This window comes from Zonotrichia albicollis, chromosome 3 (assembly GCF_047830755.1).
Source record: "Zonotrichia albicollis isolate bZonAlb1 chromosome 3, bZonAlb1.hap1, whole genome shotgun sequence".
In the NCBI taxonomy this organism is placed as follows: Eukaryota; Metazoa; Chordata; class Aves; order Passeriformes; family Passerellidae; genus Zonotrichia; species Zonotrichia albicollis.
In genome coordinates, this window is record NC_133821.1 from 3,732,654 (window position 1) to 3,756,744 (window position 24,091).

Here is a 24,091-nt window from a genome sequence, read left to right on the forward strand (position 1 = left end):
GCAGTTATCAGAACTGTGGTGGGTTTTTTATTTTATTTTTATTCTTTCTGGCACAAACCCAGCTTTCTAAACAGCCAGTGACCCACTTTCACCTAGCTGGCCTCTGAAGTTGAGAGAAGATTCCTACCCTGTGGACGCTGGAGGCTCTGTTTGAAGTCCCTGCTGTCAGGAGATGGTCAGTTTACGTCTCCTGTCCTAGGACAGGAAAAGGATGCACTCTCAGCTCCATGTGTTGCAGGGAGATAAGCACAAAGATTTCTGTCCTATGCCCTTATCAGCTTTTCCTGCTACTCTCCAGAACAGACACCACCAAGGCTGGCAGTAAAAATTAAACTTAAGCAAGAGGAGGACGAAAAAAAAAAAAAGAGAATTAGTTCTCATAACTGTAATTCAAAAGATTGAAGTTTTGGGAAAAAAAACTGTGTAAAGATTTTTAGGAGTATTGAAAACTACCTAAAATCTTCTGTATTCTCAGTGTAAACTGACCTACTCTGACACACCCAGGATGACTTAGGGCTTAAAAGATATCTCAGGACTTAAATAATCTTTACTACATGAGAATTCTTCCCCTTGCAAATAAAACCAATTAGCTGGCAAAAGGACATTCCCTGCATATGGAAATGATAATAGAATTATAGAATGGCTTGGGTTGGAAGAGACCTTAAAGATCAACCTGTTCCACCCCTTGCCATGTGCAGGGACACCTTCCACTAGACCAGGTTTCTCCAAGCCCCATTCTATAAATTTAATATTTTTATTTCATGGTTTCCTTTGCTCCAAACCTATTCTATAAAATAACAGTTTTATTTAATGGGTTTCTTTTGCTTTTCCTTCTCTCTCTACTGCTCCATCCTTCTCTTTATATTCCTTCAGTCCTGCCACCTCATTTTCTTAGTGTGCAGAGGACAGGCTAGACAGAGCCTCCAAGGATTTTGGGTTATCTCTCATCTTTCCACCTCCTGCCCACATAAGATTTAATTTATGGGTGCTTCAGCCTCCACCCTCTATAAAACTGGAGTTACTTCTTGTTGAAACATTGTCAGCCATAAATGAGATGGACTCAACAACACTTTAGGAGGCACCTTCAAGTAAGACTTGAACATAAAGGTGATAAATAAATGTTCCAGATGGAAACCAAGCGTCCAGCTCTCCACAAAGCCCCACCTGGATCTACTGATGTAGAAAAAACCAAAAACCATCTAGCAAATACCCACATATAATTCCCAAATGGCTGTTTTAGAAACATCAAGAATTGCTCCTGTGTTCCTTCCCAGCCCTCAATATCATTATTGAAATAATGTCTGCACTGTCAATTTATAAATTAAAACAATTTTAGAAAACACCTCCCATGTAACTGCAGCAGCTGTTAAATCCATGTCACAGATGTCACAGGGTGCCAAAAAACTGGGGGAGGACTGCATGGATGTGACAGGGCAGAGAAAGTTCTTGAGCACTTCAAGATTCCCAAATTCTGGACTTATTTCTGCTATCAGTTCATTCTAGGACAAGCTGTTTGGGGAGACATTTGAAAGAACAGTCTAGTTTCATTTCTAAAAGCACATAAGATCCTAAAATATACTAGTTTTACAGATGATTGAAAGAGTTTACTCTGTATCTATCCAGAGGAACATGTGGAGACCCAAAATGAACAAAGGTCAATGAAGAAATAATCAATTTATTGGCATTTCAGGCAAAGTAGAACGTTCCTCTTAGAAGTTCCTGTGCCCTCTCCTCCTTAAAAGAAGCTTCTAAAGTTTTGCTTTTAAAATAATTGTGTTGCTGATATGTTTTTACCCTTTAACATGACTTAGTGTCCCCATTAAATGAAAAACACTGTTCTGTATACCTGGCACACCACTGCTATTGAGTAAAAAAATTAAAAAGGCAAATCATGAGATCTCAGCATTTCTCCAACTTTGTTCTGCCATTTCTCTTTAAGTCCTACCACAATGAAGAAAATTTTCCTCACTCCAACCTCCTGAAATGATATAAAAATAAGGAAATTATGATATAATGCTCTTAGGGCAAGACAGGAATTATAGTGATGGCATCAAAAATGTCAAATATTCCTTCAAACTGGAATGAAAGAAGTATTTTAAGACTCTAATCACATGAAAGCAGCACTGAGTCCAGGGTTCAGGATAAACCAGCATGTGTGTGTGTGTGTTTGTGTGTCTGGGTGTGTTTATCCCTGGATATCAGACAGGACAGGAAAGGAAGAGTTGAAACACTTGTCCAGAAAATGCTCAAAAAGAAAACACAGCCAGGACAAATTTAGCAGCTTTACTTAGCTGGGATATCAAAGGCAGAGCTGACTGGAAAAGCAACCACCTCTCAAGAATGGCAAAATAAACTCAGCAGAGTCTCGGGAGGAAAACCCGGATCAGAGGCTGGATTTTGTTAACTGCTGCTGTTTTGGGTAAGTCAGGTCCTTTCTGACACTGCTGAGATAATCTTGTCGAAGAACAACAAAAATGAAAAGCCAAAAAAAAAAAAAGGGACAAAAAGACAGGCAAGACAGACACCAGCCATTTCAGGGGGAATCTGTTTGGTAAAGTGGCTTTGAGGTGTTGTCTGAAGAAACAAAACTCAGAATGAACTTCCTAAAATATTTTTTTAAATTTTTCTTTTGGTCTCCTTTGGAAAAGTGAATTTCAATAGGCTGATTGGCAAGTTATTTGTTGATCAAAGGAAAAGTCTGAAACACATCTGAAACAGATTTTCTGAATAAAAAAAAAAGCATTTCATGCTCAATTCAGAAGAAAGCTTCCCCAGCAGAAACTAGGCTATTTTTTTTTTTAAAGGAAGCTTCCATCAACTAAAATGAGCCAAAAGTGACATATTTTAATAAATTCTGTCTTGAAGACATGCAGACCTATTACCTGGATATGATACTGAAATCATGGCTCAGAAATGTGACTTTCTATCCAAATTTCATTAATTTGCTTGCATTACGCAGAAGAGGTTTTACCTCAGACTGGGAAAACCATCTGGATCTTACAGTGACCAGAATCAAAATTTGATGTTCAGAAATAGTCTGGGGTTAGAGGGGAGGAGGGTGGCATCTGCTCACCTCTGACAAAAAAAAAAACAAAACAGAGGAGGAAAAAGGGCAAAAAAAAAGAAAATTCTCAATTTTTTAAGCTGCTGCAACTTCACCTGGGGAAGTGTTCCTGGAAGATTTATACAAGGAGCAAAGGAAGTGTGTCAACATGATCTGTACCATCCAATGGATAAAACTGGCTTTGGAATTCACCTTCCCAGTGCCAAACTGAGATTCAGAAATTGAAGTGATGTCAAGCAATTTCCCTTGGCTCCCAGTCATGCCAGAGACAGACACTCTGACGCCGAGGGAGGATGATGGGGAGATAGCAGGTCCCTCTCATTTTCACAAGAACTCCAGGGAACTGCTCCCATATCTGCTGCAGAATTAATCAAGATAAGTTAATGTGTGATAACATGTATCTGAAGGGGAGAAAGCCTGGACAGCTCCTGCCTCTCCAGGAGTCAATTTAATGGCTCTCCAAGAAACACAAAGCTGTCCTTTTCTGCCCTGATGCACTCCAAAAGCAGAGCTCAGGCTGGAGAGTTGGAAAAAAGGACAAGGTATGGCATAGGAATGTGACACAGTAGAGAATACTGAATCTCATAATACTGACAAATAATTGATGCTTTTACACCCCGGCACAAGAAACTTTCACCTGACCCACAGACACTCCTCCTGCTGCTACTCTTAAAATACTCCACACTCATAACAAGAAAATGGTTTGTGCATCCACAAAAATGGATATTTTGAGGTATTTCAGTGAGGTCTAAACTCTGTATGATTGCTACACTGCCACTGTGACATGTTTCATATTAAATGAGAACATCAGAAATGATTGGAATGCTAGAAATATGGGTAAGGCGGGAAATTGGAAAAAGGTTTAGGGTGCAACCATGGAAATCAGAGTAGGAAGAGACCACTGAGCAAACACACAGAGATGCTTTTCTCTGTGTAACCCAAGCGCATCAAGCAAAGTGCTTTGCTTGATCACAGAATCAATCCCAGAGTCCCAAAATCCCAGAATCCCAGAATGGTCTGGGTTGGAAGGGATCTTGAAAACCATTCAGTTCCCCTCTGCCATAGGCAGGGACACTTCCACTATCCCCAGGTTGCTCCAAGCCCCATCCAACCTGGCCTGGAACATTTTCAGAGATGGGGCAGCCACAGCTTCTCTGGGGAACTTGTGTCAGGCCCTCCCCACCCTCACAGGGAAGAATTCCTTCTCAATATCCCATCCATCCCTGTTCTCTGCTAGTAGGAAACCACTCCCTGTGTCCTCTCCCTCCATGCCATTGTCCAAAGTCTCTCTCCATCTTTCCTGTAGCCTCTCTTCAGGCACTGGAAGGGACAATCAGGTGACCTTGAAGCTTTCTCTTCTCCTGATCAAGCCCAGTTCCCTCAGCCTTTCCCACATCAGATCTGCTCCATCCTTCTGATCATCCTGGTGTCTCCTCTGGACTTGTTCCAGCAGCTCCAGGTCCTTCCTGTGCTGGGCCCCAGGGCTGGGGCAGCTCTGCAGGTGAGGTCTCACCTGAGTGGGGCAGAAGGACAGAATCCCTCTGTACCTGAGCACCTTTGTCCATCCCAAATGAGGAATTCTGCAGACTCCAGAAGCCTTCAGGCCACACCACCACATGGAATGCACCAGGAATCACACACACACACAATTCCAGCCTGATGGAAGTATGAACAATCCAAATCTGTGCATGGAGCACTCTGAAGTGCTCACAGGGAATTCCTAGTGAGTGCCATGAATTGGATCTGATTAATTAAACATGCCAGCAAGGCACAAGCTGTGAATTTGTGCTCACAAGCACTTCCAGGCACACAGACAAGCACCAGGCTTGTGTGTGTTACACACAAGGACATCATTTATGCTCAGGTAGCCAAAGGCCTCTGAAAATATCAACTGGTATTTTCACGGGAAACTCTGTCTGGAAAGCTCTCATGCTCCATTTTCTCACCTGCATTGTTCACAAGGTGACATCCATCAGCAGCATCCCAGATGGATGGCATGAATTAACAGAGCAACTCCAGAGGCTGAGATCCCAGCCAGGTATTTATATCCCTTCCCTTGTGAGCCAGCTGACTCTACTGATCTAAGAGACTGTAATCCCTCCCAAAAAGGCAGAAGTGTCAATACATTAAAAAAAAATATTTTAATAGTGGAAAAAAAAATTCCAAATTTGTCTGTTTTGTTTGCAGACATGTCAGATATGCAATAGCTTTCTAAATGGAAGGTGATATGACCAGAATATTTCCCTGAGGTATAATTTGCTTCTCTAATAAAACAATAACTTCCCACTGTGCTGTCATGAATAATATCACCTGAAGTAATGCTTATTCCTTTAATCCAGGAGTATGTGGAAGGATGAGAAAAGCATTCCCATGTATGACAAACGAACAGCAAAGCAGCAGGGCTGACATCAGCAACTGTCTCTTCTTTAGTACTTCAGTTATCTCACCAGAGATTGATAGTGAAAATACAAATTTTTTCAGTTCCAGATGTGTGAATTTGGGCTCAAACTCAACCATTTGAAGAAAGAGCTGAGTTCTCAGCCGTCTCAACCTGCAAACCTAAAATCAGTAAATATCTATATTGTCTTGTGGGGCAGCTGGACCCAAATTCCAGATTTTGATTTGTTCTTCAGCAATTAACAAACTGTCCTCTACAAGTACCTGATACCATCCCCAGACCAGAAAGGATGAAGATAAAACTGCAGTAAACAACATAGAAAGAATATTCCCAAACTCATAGCAAGAATATTCCAAATCCTGTCTTCTAAACAGCATTTGAATTGAATGTAGTAAATAAAGACCAAGGGCACACCCAAAAAGAAAAAAAAAAACCAAAAAACTCAATAGCTGTTCATGATGTGAGTACCATTTCCAGAGAAATGAACAGCACATAATTATGTAATTAACAATTATGATTGTCTAAATAATCTCATTGTAGGGTTGGAGAGAGTCGAGTTACACGATCAAGCTCAGATTCAGCATTTCTAGGGGACTTTTTGTTTGGTGTTTTTTTCTTTTTTTTTTACACAAATTGGTACTTGAATAAGGTTCAGTATAATATGTGGAGAAGTGACATTACAGAGAAAAGAAAAAAATGATAAAATAAACCTTGAACTCCTGACTGTACAAGACGGACATTGTATAAAGGCCTCTAGGAGACATGGCCTGATCCACTCAACCAACTCCAGCACAAGCAGCCCAAAATCTCTCTGGGAGAACTTGCAATTCCAGCCTGAAGGAAGTACAAGCACTGAAAGCCTCAGAGGCCTAAATATTCCTTGTATGGGATCCTTATGAAAGGAAAATCCCCCAAAATTTTGACGGATTTTATTAATTGGTGTCCAAGGCCCAGCTTGATGAGGCCCTGAGCAATCTGGATAGCAGAAGGTGTCCCTGCCCATGGCAGAGGGGTGGAATTAGAGGAGCTTTAAGGTCCCTGAAATCCAAACCATTCCAGGACTGCAGAATTGTATTTATCAAGTATTTTCAAGACAGTCCAAAGGCATATTTAAAGAGATATGTCTTTCAAAAATTTGCCATAAAAACCCAAGGGGAACATCCTGTCCCTCAAACAAATAATTTTCAAATACAGTGCTTATGACACCAGGCAGAAATTGTGAAACAGTCCAGAATTTTGAGTTCAACCAAAACTGAAACATACTCTTTACTAAAAATTAGTAATTTTCCAATTAGGAGGACATTTACATCCAAAGCCAGGTTGGATGGAGCTTGGAACAACCTGGGATAGTGGGAGGTGCCCCTGCCCATGGCAGGGGGTGGAACTGGATTAACTTAAGGTCAGTTCCAACCCAAACCTTCCTGTGATTCCATGATTTTATGTTAAAGCAATAATGGCTTTTTACATTTAACTATTTCATTGTTTGCTTTACAAATGGGATTCTTTTCTTCAAATGCTCCTTTAAGAACTTTCTGAAGGAAATACCATTTTTACTTTTATGGTTTCAGAGTGGAAAACCCCCAAGTTTTCCTTCAGGCAGAGCCCCAGCTATTCCTCCAGGAGCTGACATTTCCTCTGCCCCAGCCAGGCAGTGCTGAAATCAATACTGCAGGGCTTGCAAAAAGAAAGAAAAAAAAATAAAGTCCCTTCCCACTCAGACGGTTCAAACCTGTGTGCAGCCTGTTGGGACTCCTTGGAGCCACTGGATGCTCCAATAGTTTTGGCAATGCAAGTTCCCATTTTCACTGGGGTCAGCCAGAACAAGATCAGACCACATTCCTGGTGGCCAGCAGGTGATCTGTGCTTGTGTAAGCTCAGGCACAAAGGCACAAGTTTATCTCTGTGTCCAAATGCAGCCAGCTCACTCTGCAGAACCACCTGCAGTGAAAAGAGCAGCTCAAAACAAAAAGATTACAAAAACCAGCAGCCCACTGAGACAAGGTTTGTATGGCAGCAAGATCCTGGCAATGGAATTCACCCACCCTGGCTCCAGAGCCAAGAAAACCACTTGCACCTCCAAGGAGCTCAATGGTTTGATCGCATATCACCAGGTGAAACAGGAGAGTAAGTTATTCCTACTCATTTAATGTGAAAGGATTAAAAATGTATTAAAATTAAAAAGTGTCCCAAGAATGATTTTAGCAAGAATTAGGGGGAGCATGCCAATTTATTGGAGTCGATCTGCCCTTCAACCAGAGAACAGCTGCCTGGAAGGCATCAACCCCAATAATGTTGTGACTAGAAAGTTAACCAATAACAGAATCCCAGAATGGTTTGGGTTGGAAGGGACTTTAAAAATTACCCATTTCCAGCCCCATACCATGGGCAGGGACATCTTCCACTATCCCAGGTTGTTCCAAGCCCTATCCAACCTTGGACACTTCCAGGGATTGGGAAGCCAAGTGCCAGGGCCTCACCACCCTCTGAGTGACATTATTAGGTAACCTTGAATAAGATAATAATATTAGAATAAGGTGTAGCAAATCCTTTAAATGCTTTTTAATGTGCCTTTTTGCTTCTGTACTTGAAAAATTACTGAACAGCTCAGGTCTCTCCTAGCTGGCTACAGGGCAGAGGTACAGTATAGAGCAAGAGTCATCAGAAATTAAAATAAAAAAAATAACCAAAAAAAAGAAAACATATGTTGCTTCCAGTTAAAGCCAGAATGAACATCTTTGTAATCAATTAATTTGGTGAGGCTTTTTTTGGTTTAGAAACCACAGTCTTCTGTTACAAGTTCTGAATCAGTCTCTCTATTCCCTCTAATACTTGGGCAGCCCCAGGGGATTAATCCAGCATTCCTCACTTTCCCTGGTGGAGGGAGCTAGCAAGTGTATTCCAGGGCTATTAAAGAGTTAATTAGGTAGTGCTTTGTGCAGCTTCACTGTTTCAGCAAGTCTCGAGTGACACCTAATTAACAAATCTCTGATGAGCTGTTTCTTAGAGAGCTCAGCACAGTGCTCCACGAAAATCTCCTTTATCATTCCAGCCACGAAGCCCCAATGTCCTGCTGCCCCTCTGCCCCTCAGTGAGGGGATATCTGTGATTCCTGGCTGGCTCTAAGCTGTCAATCCTGCCCCCTCTCAATAAAAGTTTATTTACTAAACTTGGGAGCATTTCGTACAAAGCAAAAACCAGGCAGCTACATCAAAGCCTCCCTATTATCACTCCCTAGTGAACTGTGAAAATATAAATTCAAAGCTGACAAGCTAGTTAGACTTTTAACTAAAATCTGAGGGCAATTAACTTTAACCATGCCACTCTGCTACTGTACTCCTGGCACCAACTTTGAGAAGTGGCCCAAATTCCTCTGAGGAACAGAAAGACCATTTATCTCCTCTATTTATTCAGGGCAAACCTCCTCCTCGGTGTCAAGCTGGGAATGCAGCGTTGCTGACTGTGACTGGCAGTGATAAAGGAGCTGGTATGATTTTCAAATGAGCAGCATGTCCTGTTTTCCCAAATATTGGAGGAAAGTGAATAATATGCCCTCCTAAATAAGAGCCAGGTACCGATTTAGAGCTGCACACTGGGGAAAAGATGCCTATAAATTCCTGGACACATAAAACTCCTGCCTTAAAAAGGATTTCTGCTTGTATCTCCTACAGAAAGGTATTTTTAGTTGCAGAACTTGGAAAAGGAAAGCAATCAGAAGTGACAGAAAGATCATTTATCTAAGGATAAGTTAGGAAGTGGCATTAATGTACAGAATAATTTCTGTACATGTGATCCCTTCCAATGTTCCTTGAGGTCCTAGCCATGTTCTGGGACTGAATCCTTTTAGAAGCACTAAAAATGTGAACCCCTGGCCATGGCAGGGGGTTGGAATGAGATGATTTTTCAGGTCCCTTCTAACCCAAACCATTCTGCTCTATCAAAAATATAAGACAGAAACTGTCAAAAGCATATTGCCTTGCTAAGTATCTATATGGAAATAAAAATAATATAAAGCTTTTATATATTTGCAATATACGATTATAAACCAAGAGCTTTGTACCTTAAGCTCAAAACAAATATTTAATATTTAGTGGAAGCTTTACATGTGGAGTCTCAAATCTTCACATCCAATGGAGAGAGGTGACCCTCAAATGCACAGCTCACACCTTAAGCAGGTTAAATGGCCCTTCACTGGAGCTTTTCTCTTCCCCTGCTACTTAGATGTTACATCACTGTATTTAACCTCTCAGTGGGGATTAATCTCCCTCTCCTTCAGGCATTTAGCTTAACTCTGCAACAATTGGAGAATATTGCCTTGAATCAATCAGGATCAGCAAATCTCCACAGCAACAAGGTATCCTGAAGGACAAAACAAGAAGCCAAGTGGGCATCTCCTGCATCACCTGAAAGTGATTTTTTTCAGGGCTCTTAAGTGGTGTCAAACCCCACAATTCCCCCTTGGGTGCAATCTCATCTTTTCTTTCAAGGACTTGAGACTCAGGAAAACAGAGTCTGACAGCCTGACAATCTAAGTTCCAGAAAAATCAGTTACTAATTAGGATAAAAGAGTTTTGCAGCTTTCAGTCCAAAACTTTCAACAATAAAAACTTATTGGAAAATTAGTACCAAAAGTGCTTTACAGATGTCATGGCAAAATTCTAATATTTTGTTGCCTGACATGAACTTGAGATAACTTTCCTATTTCCTAAGCTTCCTCTGAGATTGTGAACAGTTCCCATCCCTTCAGACACTCTGTAAAGGTAAAAGGCATTTTCTTCTGCTGATACAGGAAATAAAGGAGTTCAAGACTCAAAATTCTGTGATTGGAAGAGGATCTGCCACAGCCCTGAAAGGTTTTATGTCTGAGAATTTGGGAGCAGAAGGGCCCTACAAAAACCCACTGCGGGTTAAAACAGAGGGGCAGCATCTCCTCTAAGCTGGAAGATTCCCAGAAAGCAAGAGCAAGCCTGGCCTGGGCAGGGAGCCCTTTATTGTTATCAGTGTTTTTGTACAGCCAGTTGCCAGGAGTGACAAAGCTCTGTTTTCCAGGAGCAAGTGCTCAGATCAGAAGCCCCGGGCCGGCGGAGCTGCGGAGCGAGGGCTCAGTGCTGGGCGTCTCTTGGAGACGCCCATTTCCCTACGACAACGCCGGAAAAAGGAACGGGCCACGCTCCCTGCCTTTGGACCACATCCATCACAGTTGCTACACACAGCATTCCTTTGCCATTTGGTAACTGACAAACACCAGGCTTATTAAAAAAAAAGGGGAAAAAAACTTGACCCTGCTGTTGGGGAAAAAACCCCGAGCCTGCAGCGCTCCAGGTGGGAAAGCTTGGGCAGAGGGGACTGCTGGAATGAAAGGAGGGCAGGGAATCAGCAGCACAAGGGATGCATGAAGTCCTGGCTGTCAAAAAAAAAAAAAGGCTGTTGCTCCATTTGACCACTTACACAAACACTCCTGCAGGTGAGATACTCCTGCACTTCTTGCCTGAGCTCAGCTTCCCAAGATCCACAAATCTCTGGGGTTACACACCCTCACCCTCAGCGGTGCCCTCAGGGGATGCTCTGGAGCACAGCACCCCTCTCCCACCCAGATTCTATGTAAACAGACCTGCTTCTGCAGGGATTTCAGGAAAGCTGGAGACAGTCACGCTCCAGGACTCTGTGAAAGTTTAATTAAGCTGCAATGTCTTAAAACCACAATATGGGCACTGTGGCTATAAAGTTCAAAAGGTAAATAGAGAAGCACAGAACACTTCCAACAGCTCTGCCAGAAATAACCATTGGGAGAAACCTGGGTGATACGATTTGCACTTCAAAATTCTCAGTTATCATGTCAGTATTTCAATGCACTTCATGAAGAACCACACACAACACAAATTAGGCTGATACCATGTGAATAATCCCTGGGTTTAATAGTTGGGAAATTGAGAGGCAAACTTGACCCAAGGCTGCACAGCAAGTGGTGAAAGGGAACCAACTCCTGAGCCAGATTCCTGGGATCCACTACAGACAAATCCCATCCTCCAAATCCAGAGGGGCTGGCAGAGAGGAGTTCTAAAGCAGTGATTAATAGGAGGCTTAGCAAGCAGAAGTTAAAACAGGGACATTGTGCCTTTTCAGTGTGCAAGTTCCAACAAAAAACTTCCTCTTCCAGCTGCTTGCTGACGTGTAGGATTACCCAATTTTCTCTCATCACCTCAAAGCTTGGCCCAGCGTTCTCATTGCTCTCAAGATGAAATGTAAATGAATGCTTAAGCTCCCAGCATCAGCATAGACACAGATATTAAAAGGCTGAATTTAGGTCACTTTGGCCAAGGCTGAACTGTTCCCCACAGAACATTCACTCTTTAAGTCAGGAGGAGAAATATTTTTAGGGGAAGCAATTTGAGAGTTGGATAACTCGAGAGCCAAGTGCTTTGTTATATCACTGCCCCAGACTGGAGCTGAGCAGCACCTGGATGTTTATATAATTTATATAATTTATATATTAGGGTGGTCTTCATGGAACAACTGGAGTTTTGAACTGGTACTACACAGCACTGAGTCCTTAGAAAAAGGAGATATTTAGAAAACTTAATGATCCACTGGGCTAAATGTGGTGTTTACAAACTGATTAAGGAGCTGATACTGTGATGAGCTGAGCCAGGCAAGTCAATAAAGATCTGAAGCTCTAAAATAATTTGGGAATTGTTGGAGGAACAGGTTTTGCTTGGATGTGACATCAGGGACATGGAGGGTCAGCCACCCCAAAATGCACCAAGACAAAGTTTGGGATGTTGTCTTTGACATATTTCATATTAAATTTCTTTAATCCATTAGTAGTTGGAGAGAAATTCCACATCCACTGATACCCAGAGGACTTCACAAATATTTCATGAAACCTGAGAATTTTTCCAGGCACTCGGAGTGTTTGGTGCTTTTTCAATATTTTAAAGAGTTTAAGCAGTAGATGAGATTTGGAGAGAACCAACAAAAACCTTGTGTTTATTTACCTGAACTGTTCCTCTTTTTCTCCACTAAACATAAACCCCATATCCATATTATGAGACATCAAAGAATAAATATATAAATAAAGGGTTGCCTAAGATAATAAAAATGCTTTATTTTTTTCCTCATCTAAGATTTTTTTACTCCCTTATGAGATAGTGGCTTAATGAATAATATAAAAGCACCTTCAAGCTTGCACTTGACCACAACAAGAAGTTTGTAGCAATTACTATTTTTGTACCTGCAAATATTCATTGCAAAATACACAAGCTGACAATATGAAATTAAAATATATTTTTTAGAAATTTTAAGAAAAAGAAATTGTGTTTTCTGTGAACTAGAAAACATTTCCTAATTAGCATTAGCCTTTGACTACCTTGTACTACAGAAAACTTTCTTCTGCTCCCAAGCTCAGATATTTCTTTGTAAAAAATATTGAGAATAAATAATTTTCTTTCAAGTATTGAAACACTGAGTGACATTTAAATTCTTCAATATTCTGGAAAACAGGATTTTAGGGCATGCAATATTTTTGATCTTCCCTTCATTTGTTAAAAAACAACCTGTACCACACAGGTGACACAGGATCAGTGTTACTGGGCTGGATTTTGATGTCAAAAACATTTCCCAGCACTTGGGAAAAGTCAGCTCCTGGTGAAACAGAGCAGGTTTAAAATAAATCCCAGTAAATAAAAAATGAAAAATTGAATGCTGTGGACAGGCAAACTTCTCAGCCTCTGTCCACTCTACTATTTGGGGTGAAATTATCTTTGATCCTGACTTTTTGTGGGAGCTGAAAGTTTACCCAACACATGCTGGATTTTAACGCCAGTTGCAAGGTGGCCACCAAACCACCCTGGGAATTCTGGATCCTGAGGGACTCCAGAACTTTCCACCAGGATCATCAAAGCAGAACCTTTGGGAGGTCAATCTCCAGGCTACAACCAAGAATTTCTGAAGGATTAATGATCACAGACTGTGACGGTGTTCACAGGGGTCTTAGGATGAGGGAAGAGACGAGGATCTGATTCCATGTTTCAGAAGGCTGATTTATTATTTTATAATATATATTATATTAAAACTATACTAAAAGAATAGAAGCAAGGACTTCATCAGAAGGCTGGCTAAGAATAGAAAAAGAAAGAATGATAACAAAGGCTTGTGGCTTGGACAGAGAGTCTGAGCCAGCTGGGCTGTGATTGGCCATTAATTAGAAACAACCACATGAGACCAATCACAGCTGCACCTGTTGCATTCCACAGCAGCAGATAATTGTTGTTTACATTTTGTTCCTGAGGCCTCCCAGCTTCTCAGGAGGAAAAATCCTAAGCAAAGGATTTTTCAGAAAATGTGTCTGTGATCACAGACAGCAGCACCTCCTGCTCCAAAGCCAGACCAAGCTCCAGCCTCTACTCCCCACACCCACTGGGTTTATAGGGCTGTGAGTCTGCAAATCCAAACACCCTTGGGCACAACCAACTGTCCCCAAGGAGAGAAGGGACAAACTACACACCACAGATGGATCACATCCCTTAATCCAGTGCAGGGAAGACTTCAGACCCTGCTGCATGCATGGAAATTTTGGGATCTTTTCAGCAGAATATCCAAACTCTGTCCAACCCCACAAAACTCTTGAGTTTTCTGTGGCTGATTTCAGTTGTTTTCATGGAATGGGGTGGGTGGGAAAGGACCTTAAATCACCCAGTTCCACGCCCTGCCATGGTCAGGGACAAATCCCACTGTCCCAGGTTGCTCCAACCTGGCCTTGGACACTTCCAGGGATCCAGGGGCAGCCACAGCTTCTCTGGCCAACCTTTCCAGGGCCTCCCCTCCCTCACAGGGAAGGATTGATTCCTTCCCAATATCCCATCTATCCCTGCCCTCTGGCAGTGGGAAGCCATTCCCTGTGTGCTGTCCCTCATGCCTTGTCCCCAGTCCCTCTCCAGCTCTTCTGGAGCCCCTTTAGGCCCTGGAAGGGGCTCTGAGCTCTCCCTGGATCCTTCTCCTCTCCAGGTGAGCACCCCCAGCTCTCCCAGCCTGGCTCCAGAGCAGAGGGGCTCCAGCCCTGGGATCATCCTTATGACTTTAACATTCTAACAGGTCCACAAGTCCCTGCTCTCTCCTCTCAACAAATCAAACCAGGACAATATTCACCCATAATTCTAAATCTGAGACCTTTCCCACAGCATATCCCATGAGGGAGAACAGCAAGTCCTCATCACCAGGATCCTGACATGGGACACAACTTTCAAAGCTGATGCTGAAGCCACCTGAGCAGAGAAAGCACCACCTTTCCCCTGCATGATTTGTCCTCCCCATCATCCTCTTCCTCTTTCCTTATCTCAGGGATATGCACAGTTATTAACAGAAGGTCAAATTAATGACATTAATCAGCATTTTTGTCACATTTGTCCCTCTCTCTAAGGCAACACCATAATTGTTTAAAGGAAACACGCTGGGATTGATGGTGGTTTGCAGAGGGAGGCTGCAGATTTAGTGAAAAACAGACAGTGGATTTCTTAACCTTGTCTTAATCTTGGGAAAACTCAAATAAACCCAAACTAAATTCAAATGGCCAAGTTTGCAAACACGCCAGGGAGCTGGAGAGAGCTCAGAGAGGACAAAGAACCAGTTTGGACACTGGTAGGGAATTTTACCACCAAGTTACTGTCCTGCACCAGATATTTCTCCTTACTAGAGAGTTAAAAAATCAAATTTTCACAGCTGAAGAAAGAATGATCCTGCAGAGAAGCTGAAATACTGGATTGGAAGTGGAAAAGCTTGTTTCTTTAGATTTTAAGCACTTTCTCAGGCTGAATCATTTCCTTTGCTCCAGCTTCTGGTTTGTTTAACCCATCTGAACCAACCAGCAGTTTCATAACCAGTTTGATGAGGCAAAAATCAGAAGACACCCTTGGAGGAAGGTTAGACACCCTTTAATGACACTAAGTCAGCAAAAATCAGATTGCTGTGAACACCCAGTCCTTGCAGGCTGCTTGAATAGATGGAGGTAATAAAATGTATCTAATCCCTGATTTCTGAGAGAGACCAAGCTGCTGTTTCCCTCTCATTCCCACAGCAGCATTATCCCCACAAGTTGTCAGCCCAAATTCCACTTCTCCAGACACAGGAATAAGTAAATTCCTGCCCCAGGGAAAGCAGGGCAGGGAGGGAGACCAACTCATCATCAAGAACTTGCCCACCTGGCTTAAAAATCAACAGGAAGCCACCTGCTTACTTCACACTTCCATATACAAATCCTGTTATGATAGGATCAAAAAAAGGTACTTTTCCTTGTTTTGAACTGCTGCACTGCAATTTTTTTTTCAATTTTTTTTTATTTTTAAGGAAAGCTCTTTGATCAGACAAATATTTTTAAAAGGAAAAACAAAACAAAGCTGGTCTATAAAGCTCAGGCTCATGGCAAGGGCTGCTTGGGAGGAAGGGATTACATAGGACAAAAAATAAGGTGAGGTTTATTCCCTAGAAGCCAAACCCATGTTCTTAGGTACTGGTGTGTTACTTTCTCACATAATACACAGTTTAAAAAAGAGGAAAAAAAAGACAATTGCAAGAAAAAAAGCACAATTAGGATTTGTTTTGAGCACCCAGTTAGGCAGCTATGCCAAACATTGTTTTGTGGTCCCTTACACGATTCCACTGCTTTAACCCTATTTACCTCATGGATAAAAGTGTTTCTAAATCACATTTTTACACAATTTCATTTAGAGCTGGATTTCCTTCCTTCCCCTTTTAATTTTCTTTGTTTTCCCCTCATTTTTTCTCTAAATCTCAGTGAAAAATCCCACTGGAGAACCACCTTTGCAGGATAAAGTGTTATAAAATATACAGATGACAAGGTCCAGCACAGAAATGCCAAAAGCCAATAGGAAATCAGCTCAGTTAAAGCCTTTTACCAACACAGATCTGCCTCTTACACCACAGATTTTCCCCAATTATTTAATCAGATCCATTTATGGATATATTTATTTGTCCATGCAGTGCCTGAGGACTGAATATGACCAACTGAGCAACCTCAGGATATTTAAATGACAAAAGCAACTGAGCCATCCTGATTTCAGACCCACTCAATCTCAACACAAAGCCATGTCAATGATTTCCTCTTTTTGAGAGGGGAAAAAAATTACTGATTTTTTTTTCTTCCAAAAAAAAAAAAAAAAAAAAAAAAACCCAAAAAAAAAAAAAAAAAAAAAAAACAAAAAAAACCACAAAAACAAAACCAAAAAAAAACCCCAAAAAAACCCAAAAAACCAACAAAACACCCAGAAATACTCCAATTGTGACAAAGTTCTGATTGGCCTTTTACTCTCACAAACTACCACAGCCTAAAAGCTTCCACGATGCAAAAAAAAAGCAAAGGCAGCAAAAATCCACCTCCAAAAAACACACAGCACAGCTTTCACGCCAAGTGTAGTTAAAAAATGACTAAGTTTTCTTGATATATGAATTTGTGGATAAACCATTTATCAATGACCTGTTTACCTGTGCAGCAGAGTCCCTCAAGCAGAGGGCCATGTCATTCCCCTTTGACTGATTAATTAGCCAATCAAGGGATATTTTTCACTGTGAGGCAGGATGGGTTATTCCAGCTAATGCCTGGTCTCTAATGGTAACACATTAAAGCCAACTTGGCTCTTTAAGCCTCTGGAAGTGACCAAAAGGGAAGGAGAGAAAATAAATCAAGAAGAGCTCCCCCCAGTTTTGTTTCTGCTCCTTAACAACCCCCCCAAGGAACAAATGTGGAGGCAAGACTTCTCCAATGAAGAGAAGAAGAAAAAGCACCTTTACTTCCAGATTGGGAGATATCTCCTCCTCTCCCTCTCTCCTGATATCTGGACAGCAATAATTTATCCTCCAGTTGATTAACAAGGTGCTTATAGAATAGGCAACAAAACATCAATACTTTGCTCTTCCTCTTTTTTTTTTTTATCAAAAGCACAACTAGGACAGAATGCTGGGTAAAGGAAATTCTTCCTGGTGTTCTTGAAACACTCTCATATTCATGGAAAAATATTAAATATAAGGCCCAAATTAACACCTTGAGCCTAATTAATTTTATGATTTGCTATGTAGGACATTGCAAGTTACCAACTCAAAGCTTTAGAGCTTTAGATCAGCTTTCCACTGGTCTGTGCTGTCAGATTTGCTCTATCTGTACCCCCTGTGCAGGGGGTTGGAACTGGATGAGCTCTAAGGTTCCATCCAACCCAAACCATTCTGTGGTTCTGTGATTTAGCCCCTCAGCCCTACTGTCCTGTTGCCCTCCTTGTCACTTTGTGTCACCAGCCTGCCCTGGCTGCTCCTCAGGCACAGGAAAATGCCTTGCACTGCTCAGTGCTGGCAGAATCTGGTTTGGGGTTGTTTTTTCTCTTCTTTTTGACCCTTTTGGCTGTTAAGAGTCCATGGTGGGGTGCAGAGCAGAACTGGAGAGGCCAAAGTTCCTGCAGAAGCTGTAAAAATCCCTTGATAATAATCACAGAATGGTTTGGGTGGGAAAGGACCTTAAACCATTCCACCCTTTTCCACAGGCAGGGACACCTCCCACTATCCCGGGTTGCTCCAAGCCCCATTCAACCTGGCCTTGGACACTTCCAGGGATCCAGAGGCAGCCACAGCTTCTCTGGGCACCCCATGCCAGGGCCTCACCACCCTCACAGGGAACAATTTTTCCTCATATCTCATCTGAACCTCCCCTGCCTCATCTCAAGATCATTTCCCCTTGTCCTACCACTTGGGACTAAAATTCTGAAGGAAGTAAAATGTGCTGGTTGAAGCAGCAGAGGTTCCAAAGATATTGAGACTCCAAAATAGTTCATGACTGAACAGGGAAGGCCAAGAGATCCACGTGCACAAGGACAGGGATTCCTGCATGAGCTCATCTTCTTTAGCCACAAAGAATCCAAACAACCACAGGAATCCAACTTGAGTACTGGAGCCACTCACAGAACAGTTTCTGGGAGCTGTTTTACTTAAACTGATCCATCTCTGTCCATCCCAACGGGTCTAAAAGTGTTAAACTCATCTTTTTTCTTGGCGTCACTCACTGAGGAGCTGGGATTTCCCTCAGGAGACTCCTCCAGTGCCCTGCTGACATCACTGTGAGGAAGCCTGCTGAAGAGTAAGTCCGAGTCTTCCTTTTTCTAATTGAAGTTCTCACCCCCCCAGTCCCGTTCCTGGCTTTTGCCTACTCTGATTACTGTCCCTTCCCTTCCTCTGCTCCTCCCTCCCCATGACCCCCAGGTATTTATAGGCAGAGAGGTCATCTTTTTTCTGCCTCTTTTCTGAGATGAACGTATCCAGTTCCTCCACTCTCTCCTTCTAGGACATGCCCTCTAACCCTGTCTCCCATTTTACTAAATCCTTTTGGACTCTCTCCAGGTTTTTGATGTATTTTTTTTTTTTCTGTTCTGCTTCTCAGTCCCAAATACCTCATGCTAACTGTGGTCTCTAAAGCAGAACAGTGAAAAATCTGTGTTAATTTGTAACTCATTTTCCTCTTCTGCAGGCTTTTTTTCCCTTCCCTGACATTGCCAAAAAAGGGTGCAGCAAATTAATTTATGTGCTAACCCTGCAACAAATTTGGTCACAGGTAAAAAAAAAAAAAAAAGATTTAACTTGCAACTTGCCTAAAAGTCACAATTGTGAAACCCCACAAACACCAATATCATGATTGGCATTTTGCAGAGAGAAAGTTGAGGTGCAGGGAATGGTATCACTTCACCCATAACTTCAGGGAGCCCAGGGCAAAGCCAGACTTTAATGGATTTTCAGCTATGTCCCTTAAGATTAGCCAACATGCTTTTCTGATAAGTGCTGGGAAATATAAATCAGTTGAGGAAGTTCTGCAAAATGTGTCAGAAGACAATTTCCTGATTAAAAAAAAAGTGAAAAAGCACCAGGGGTGGACAGTTCCATTTCTAATGCCTAACAAGGAAGAAATCACTGCAAGCCTGAGACTTTCGGGCTACTTGGATTGGGTGGCTGAAGGGAACTTACGCAGGTTTCCATCCAAGTTACACAAACTTGGAGGAAGCAGATTACTCATGGAATGGCCTGAGCCATGCATGTGTGAGATGGATGCAAAACACTCAGGTTTTTATGCATCTCCAACAGGGGTTTGAGCAAATCAGAGCTGCTTCCCCCAGCCCCCAGAGTGAAATCAGTGCCAGAATCATGTTGTTCAGCAACCAAGTTGGGACTGTCTGCAACTCATTCCCAAATCCTCAGCTTCACTCAGGAGCATTTTCTCCAGTGATAAGGCTCCATCAGGAAACACAGCTGGATGGAGGAAGGAAATTCTGAGAAGCAAAAAAAAAAAAATAGTGGGGGTTCCAGGAAGTTCAACCAGATAGGAACTAATGGAATTTGTTTTTCTGTCTCCCCAGCTCCCAGTTGTTCCTAAGCAAGTGAGAAAATCACAGGGAAAAGTGGTGGCAAAAAAACAAGTCTGGCAGATCTTAGCCTGCAAAACAGGTCCTCACTGCAGGTCTCCAGAGAGCATCATAATTACAATTCAATATTTTCGATCACTTGCTCTCCCTGGGAAAAACTGCAGACGTTTTCAATTTAGGTCCACTCTGAAGCCCAGCCATTGTTTTCTTCCCCACCTCATTTTTTTGACTTGTATTTTTTTTTTTCTGTTTTAAACAAAGGTCCCTGTGTAGTTTATTAAGGAGGTTTGAGTTGGACACATGATTTATCAAAAATAATTTTTAAAAAAGGACTGTTATGTTGAACATTCAGGAGAATTAAAGGTTGCAATTGCCTCTGATTAGTAACACATATCCCAGGACCATCAAAACAACAGCATTGTAGTTTTATTACTTCTAGAGAAACTCCTTTTGACCTTCGGGGGCAAACAGCATTTCCTTCCACATCCTTTGCAATTCCCCTCTTTTGCAATCTTTACAGTCCTCTGGCCAACTCCCTCTTCCTTTGATAAGGTAGATAATCCAAGTTTCAGCATTCTCCACTCACTGCTGCAGAGCTGGTGTGGAACCAGAGAAAGGATCCATTACCAGGCCAATCCCTGGCCACTGAGACAGATAAAAAGGGAGTTTGAGATCAGCCCCACAGTTCAGAGAGCTCAGACTCAGCTCACACAGAGCATCTCCTGTCAAAGGCTCCTTGCACACTCAAGATCATGGAATGACAGCTAATGACCACACTGGAAAAGAGTGGGCAGCACTGACTGGAACAGTGACACATCTGATTTGCTGAGACCCTGTTTGTCCCTGCAGCAGTTCAGGGGTGACAGATTTTTGACAAGCACTTCAAGAGCCAGGATTATCTTCTTGGTCCAGAGACCATCACTGAGCCTTGAGTTCTCCCACTAATTCCCATTGGAGCATAAGCACAGATGGAATTCCCTGTGTTTTGCTTTTTTCTTCTCTTTTCCTAACCTCTACAGGTAGTTTGGTGTGACACCAGCCAACCAGCCAGGCCTAATGCAACAGTGGGGAGGCTTAGAATGGATTTATGAAAAATTTCTTCATGGAAAAGGTTTGTCTAGGACTGGAAAAGGCTGCTCAGGGAAGTGGAGGAGTCACCATCCCTGCAAGTGTTTAAGAAATGTGGCTATAGTACACAGGTAAGTGGTGAACGGGGTTGGAATTGAGGATTGTAAAGGTCTTTTCCAGCCTTAACAATTCCATGATCTCTTCTGCCCCTTAAGTGACCTCTTTTATCCACCACTGAAATTTTTTCATGGGTTTAAACTGGAGGCATTAGGGAAGGCTGATAACCAGAACTCTGGACAAACTCCTGAAGAAATTGCCATGCCACCCCTGCTCTGAGCAGGTGACTCCTCTGGAGATGTCCAGGTCTCCTCCAGCCCCAGCAATTCTGTAATTCTGTGAAAAGCAGTTCCTGCATCTTCCCATGAAGTTACACCCAAGTTTTTCTGATCTCAGACAGAAACAAATAGAAATAAGGGGAAAAGAATTAAGATGAAAATCTCTGTCAAAAGATCAAGAGTGGAATGGTAGCTCTGTTGGGGTCATTCAATACACATCAAATGTGTGCTGAAACTGCATCTCTGAGAACAGAGGAGGGAGATGGTGCCTCAGAGACAGGACTTCAAGCTATAAAATCATGGAATGGGTTGGGTTGGATTGGGTGGGACCTCAGAGATCATCCAGACCCACCCCCTGCCATGGGCAGGAGACACCTTCCACTATCCCAGGTTGCTCCAAGCCCCATCCAACCTGGCCTTGGATACTTCCAGGGATCCAGGGGCAGCCACAGCTTCTCCGAGCAACCTGTGCCAGGGCCTCCTCAGCCTCACAGGGAAAAATTCCTTCCCAAATCCCATCTAATTCTGTCTTTTTTAAGTTTGAAGCCATTCCCTGTGTCCTATCCCTCCAGGTCCTTGTAAATGGTCTCTCTCCATCTTTCTTGTAGCTCCTTTCAGGTACTGCAGGGCCACAGTCAGCTCATCCCAAAGCTTCTCCTTCTCCAGGCTGAACAATCCCAATTCCCTCAGTCCTTCCCACAGCAGAGCTGCTCCATCCCTCTGATCATCCTGGTGCCTCCTCTGGACTCTCTCCAACAGCTCCAGGGGTTTCTGGGCTGGGCCATGTCCAGCTCTCACCCACCAGCACCCCCAAGTCCTTCTCCCAGGGCTGCTCCATCCGTTCATCCCCAGACTGGATTGATCCCAGGGGTTGCCCTGATCCAGATGCAGCACCAGCACTTGGTCTTTTAAAATCCATGAGATTCCTGTGGCCACTGCTCCAGCTTTTCCAGGATCAACAGGGGAACTTCCATGGATCATCTCCATTGCACCCACAGCTGGGAACCTGCAATCAGATTCATGGATAGGAGCAGCTCTGGCTCCTCTGGAAGTATGGAAATACTTACCCTGTCACCAAGGAAAGCAGCCCAGGGCTGCAGGAGCTGAAATTTGAAGGGAACTGGGGTCCAACCTACAGGAAAACCCAGGGCTCTGCTGGGCACCAGGGCCCTTCCTACCTCATCTCCATGTAAGAACAACTCAATTCCAGGGGAATGGCAGCACCCTCCTGCTCCTGCAGGAAGGAAATTCCTCAGGAATTTCAAACCAGAAGGCAAACACAGAGAATTCCTGCAAAGCCTCACAGGGCATTTCCCTCTGTGCCACCTTAAGGAGCAGGCCCCAGAACATGATGGGAAGGGATCATAAGAGTTCATGGGTGCAGTGCAATGAAACTGCTCAGAGCTGGAGGGCCTGAGCAATGCACTTCTGTTCTGTGCAAACTCCACAGATCTCTGATCCATGAAGAGAAGGAGAAGGGGGAGCTGGGGGAAGCAATTGTGCTGCCTCTGGCTTCCTCCCCAGAAGACAACAATGCAGCTCCAAATTCTGTGCCCTCCTGCCTGGATTTGCATGAGGAAATTTGGGTGCTTAGGAGGGAACAGTCTGTGACTTTTCTGCCAGAATGTTGAACCATTTCAGGAAATCTGCACAGCAGCCATCAGCCAACCGCTGCATCTGTCAAGAGGATTGGCAAAAACATGCACAAACTTAGACACCCTTCATAAAATCCATGTGATTTGCAGTGTTTATCCACCAAAGAGCAACTGATCTGCAGGAAAAGGTCCCAGAAGAAGCAGCTTTCTAACTCTGAATTTCAAAAGATGTAGAACATAGAGAGAAAACAATACCAACTATTTGAGACAACTCACGAGTGGGCAAAATCTGCTCCCTCAACCCCAGCAGTGCTGAGCAGATTTAAATCCCAATTTGTCTCTTTAAATCCCAGTTTTGCTTTCCATAGTTGTGACAGCAAGGGGGTCACGGAGAAGGTCCAGGGTGTATTTATGTGATCAGAACCAAGAGGGATCCCTGGTACAAGTTTAGCCACAGGATGTGAGAGTTCCAACAGCTCTCACAGACAAATTCCCAAATCCTTATTTCAGCTCCCAGTGACCTGCAGTGAAGTTCCACAACAACTTCCAAGAGCACAAGGAGCAAGGTGTCACACACTGCAGGGTATTCCAGAAATTTCCACTCCATTTCAAGCCCTATCTTTCCCTTAAACCAGAGATTTACAAGAACTTGGAACCCACTGGACAATTCCTGCGATATATTCATTTGTGCTTTTCCAGATGTTATTTTTTCCAAAGAATTTTTCTGCTTATGTTGGTCATGTCACAGTTATTTTATCCACTGATAGAGCTGGTCTGTGCTCTGCAAGTGAAAATGCTAATTAACACATAAATAAAATAAAAACCGGTCCAAACTCGGATCTCATTACCCAAAGTCCGGGGAAAGGTCTTCTAATCAAATATTTATCACTTTTCAGGCCACTTCTGAATCTTTTGCAGCTGCTCTGCCTTTCCAAATTTTTATGAAAACAAGGGCAGTTTGTGGAGATTGCCCAGTTGCTACTGAATGCCCAATTTTATTTTGGATATTCATGGATCTTTCAGAGAACCATTTAGGTCGGAAAAGACCTCTGAGAGTATCAAGTCCAACCTCCGACCTTTCAGGTCAAGCAAAATTCTTCTTTGGGATGTACATTTCCTACCAAAAAATTAAAATACCGGAGTTCCCCATCTCCAAAGAAGTTATATCATGATAATCCACAAAAACAGGGATTAAATTTACTCTTATTTCCTTAGTATTCAAGCACAGCACT

At 42.7% G+C, this 24,091-nt stretch overlaps 1 protein-coding gene across 1 annotated transcript in view; it reads right to left on the bottom strand.

The window, feature by feature from the left end:
- PINX1 (PIN2 (TERF1) interacting telomerase inhibitor 1) overlaps positions 1–24,091 on the bottom strand; it is a 62,642-nt gene that overhangs the window by 22,976 nt on the left and 15,575 nt on the right. The window lies entirely within an intron of this gene.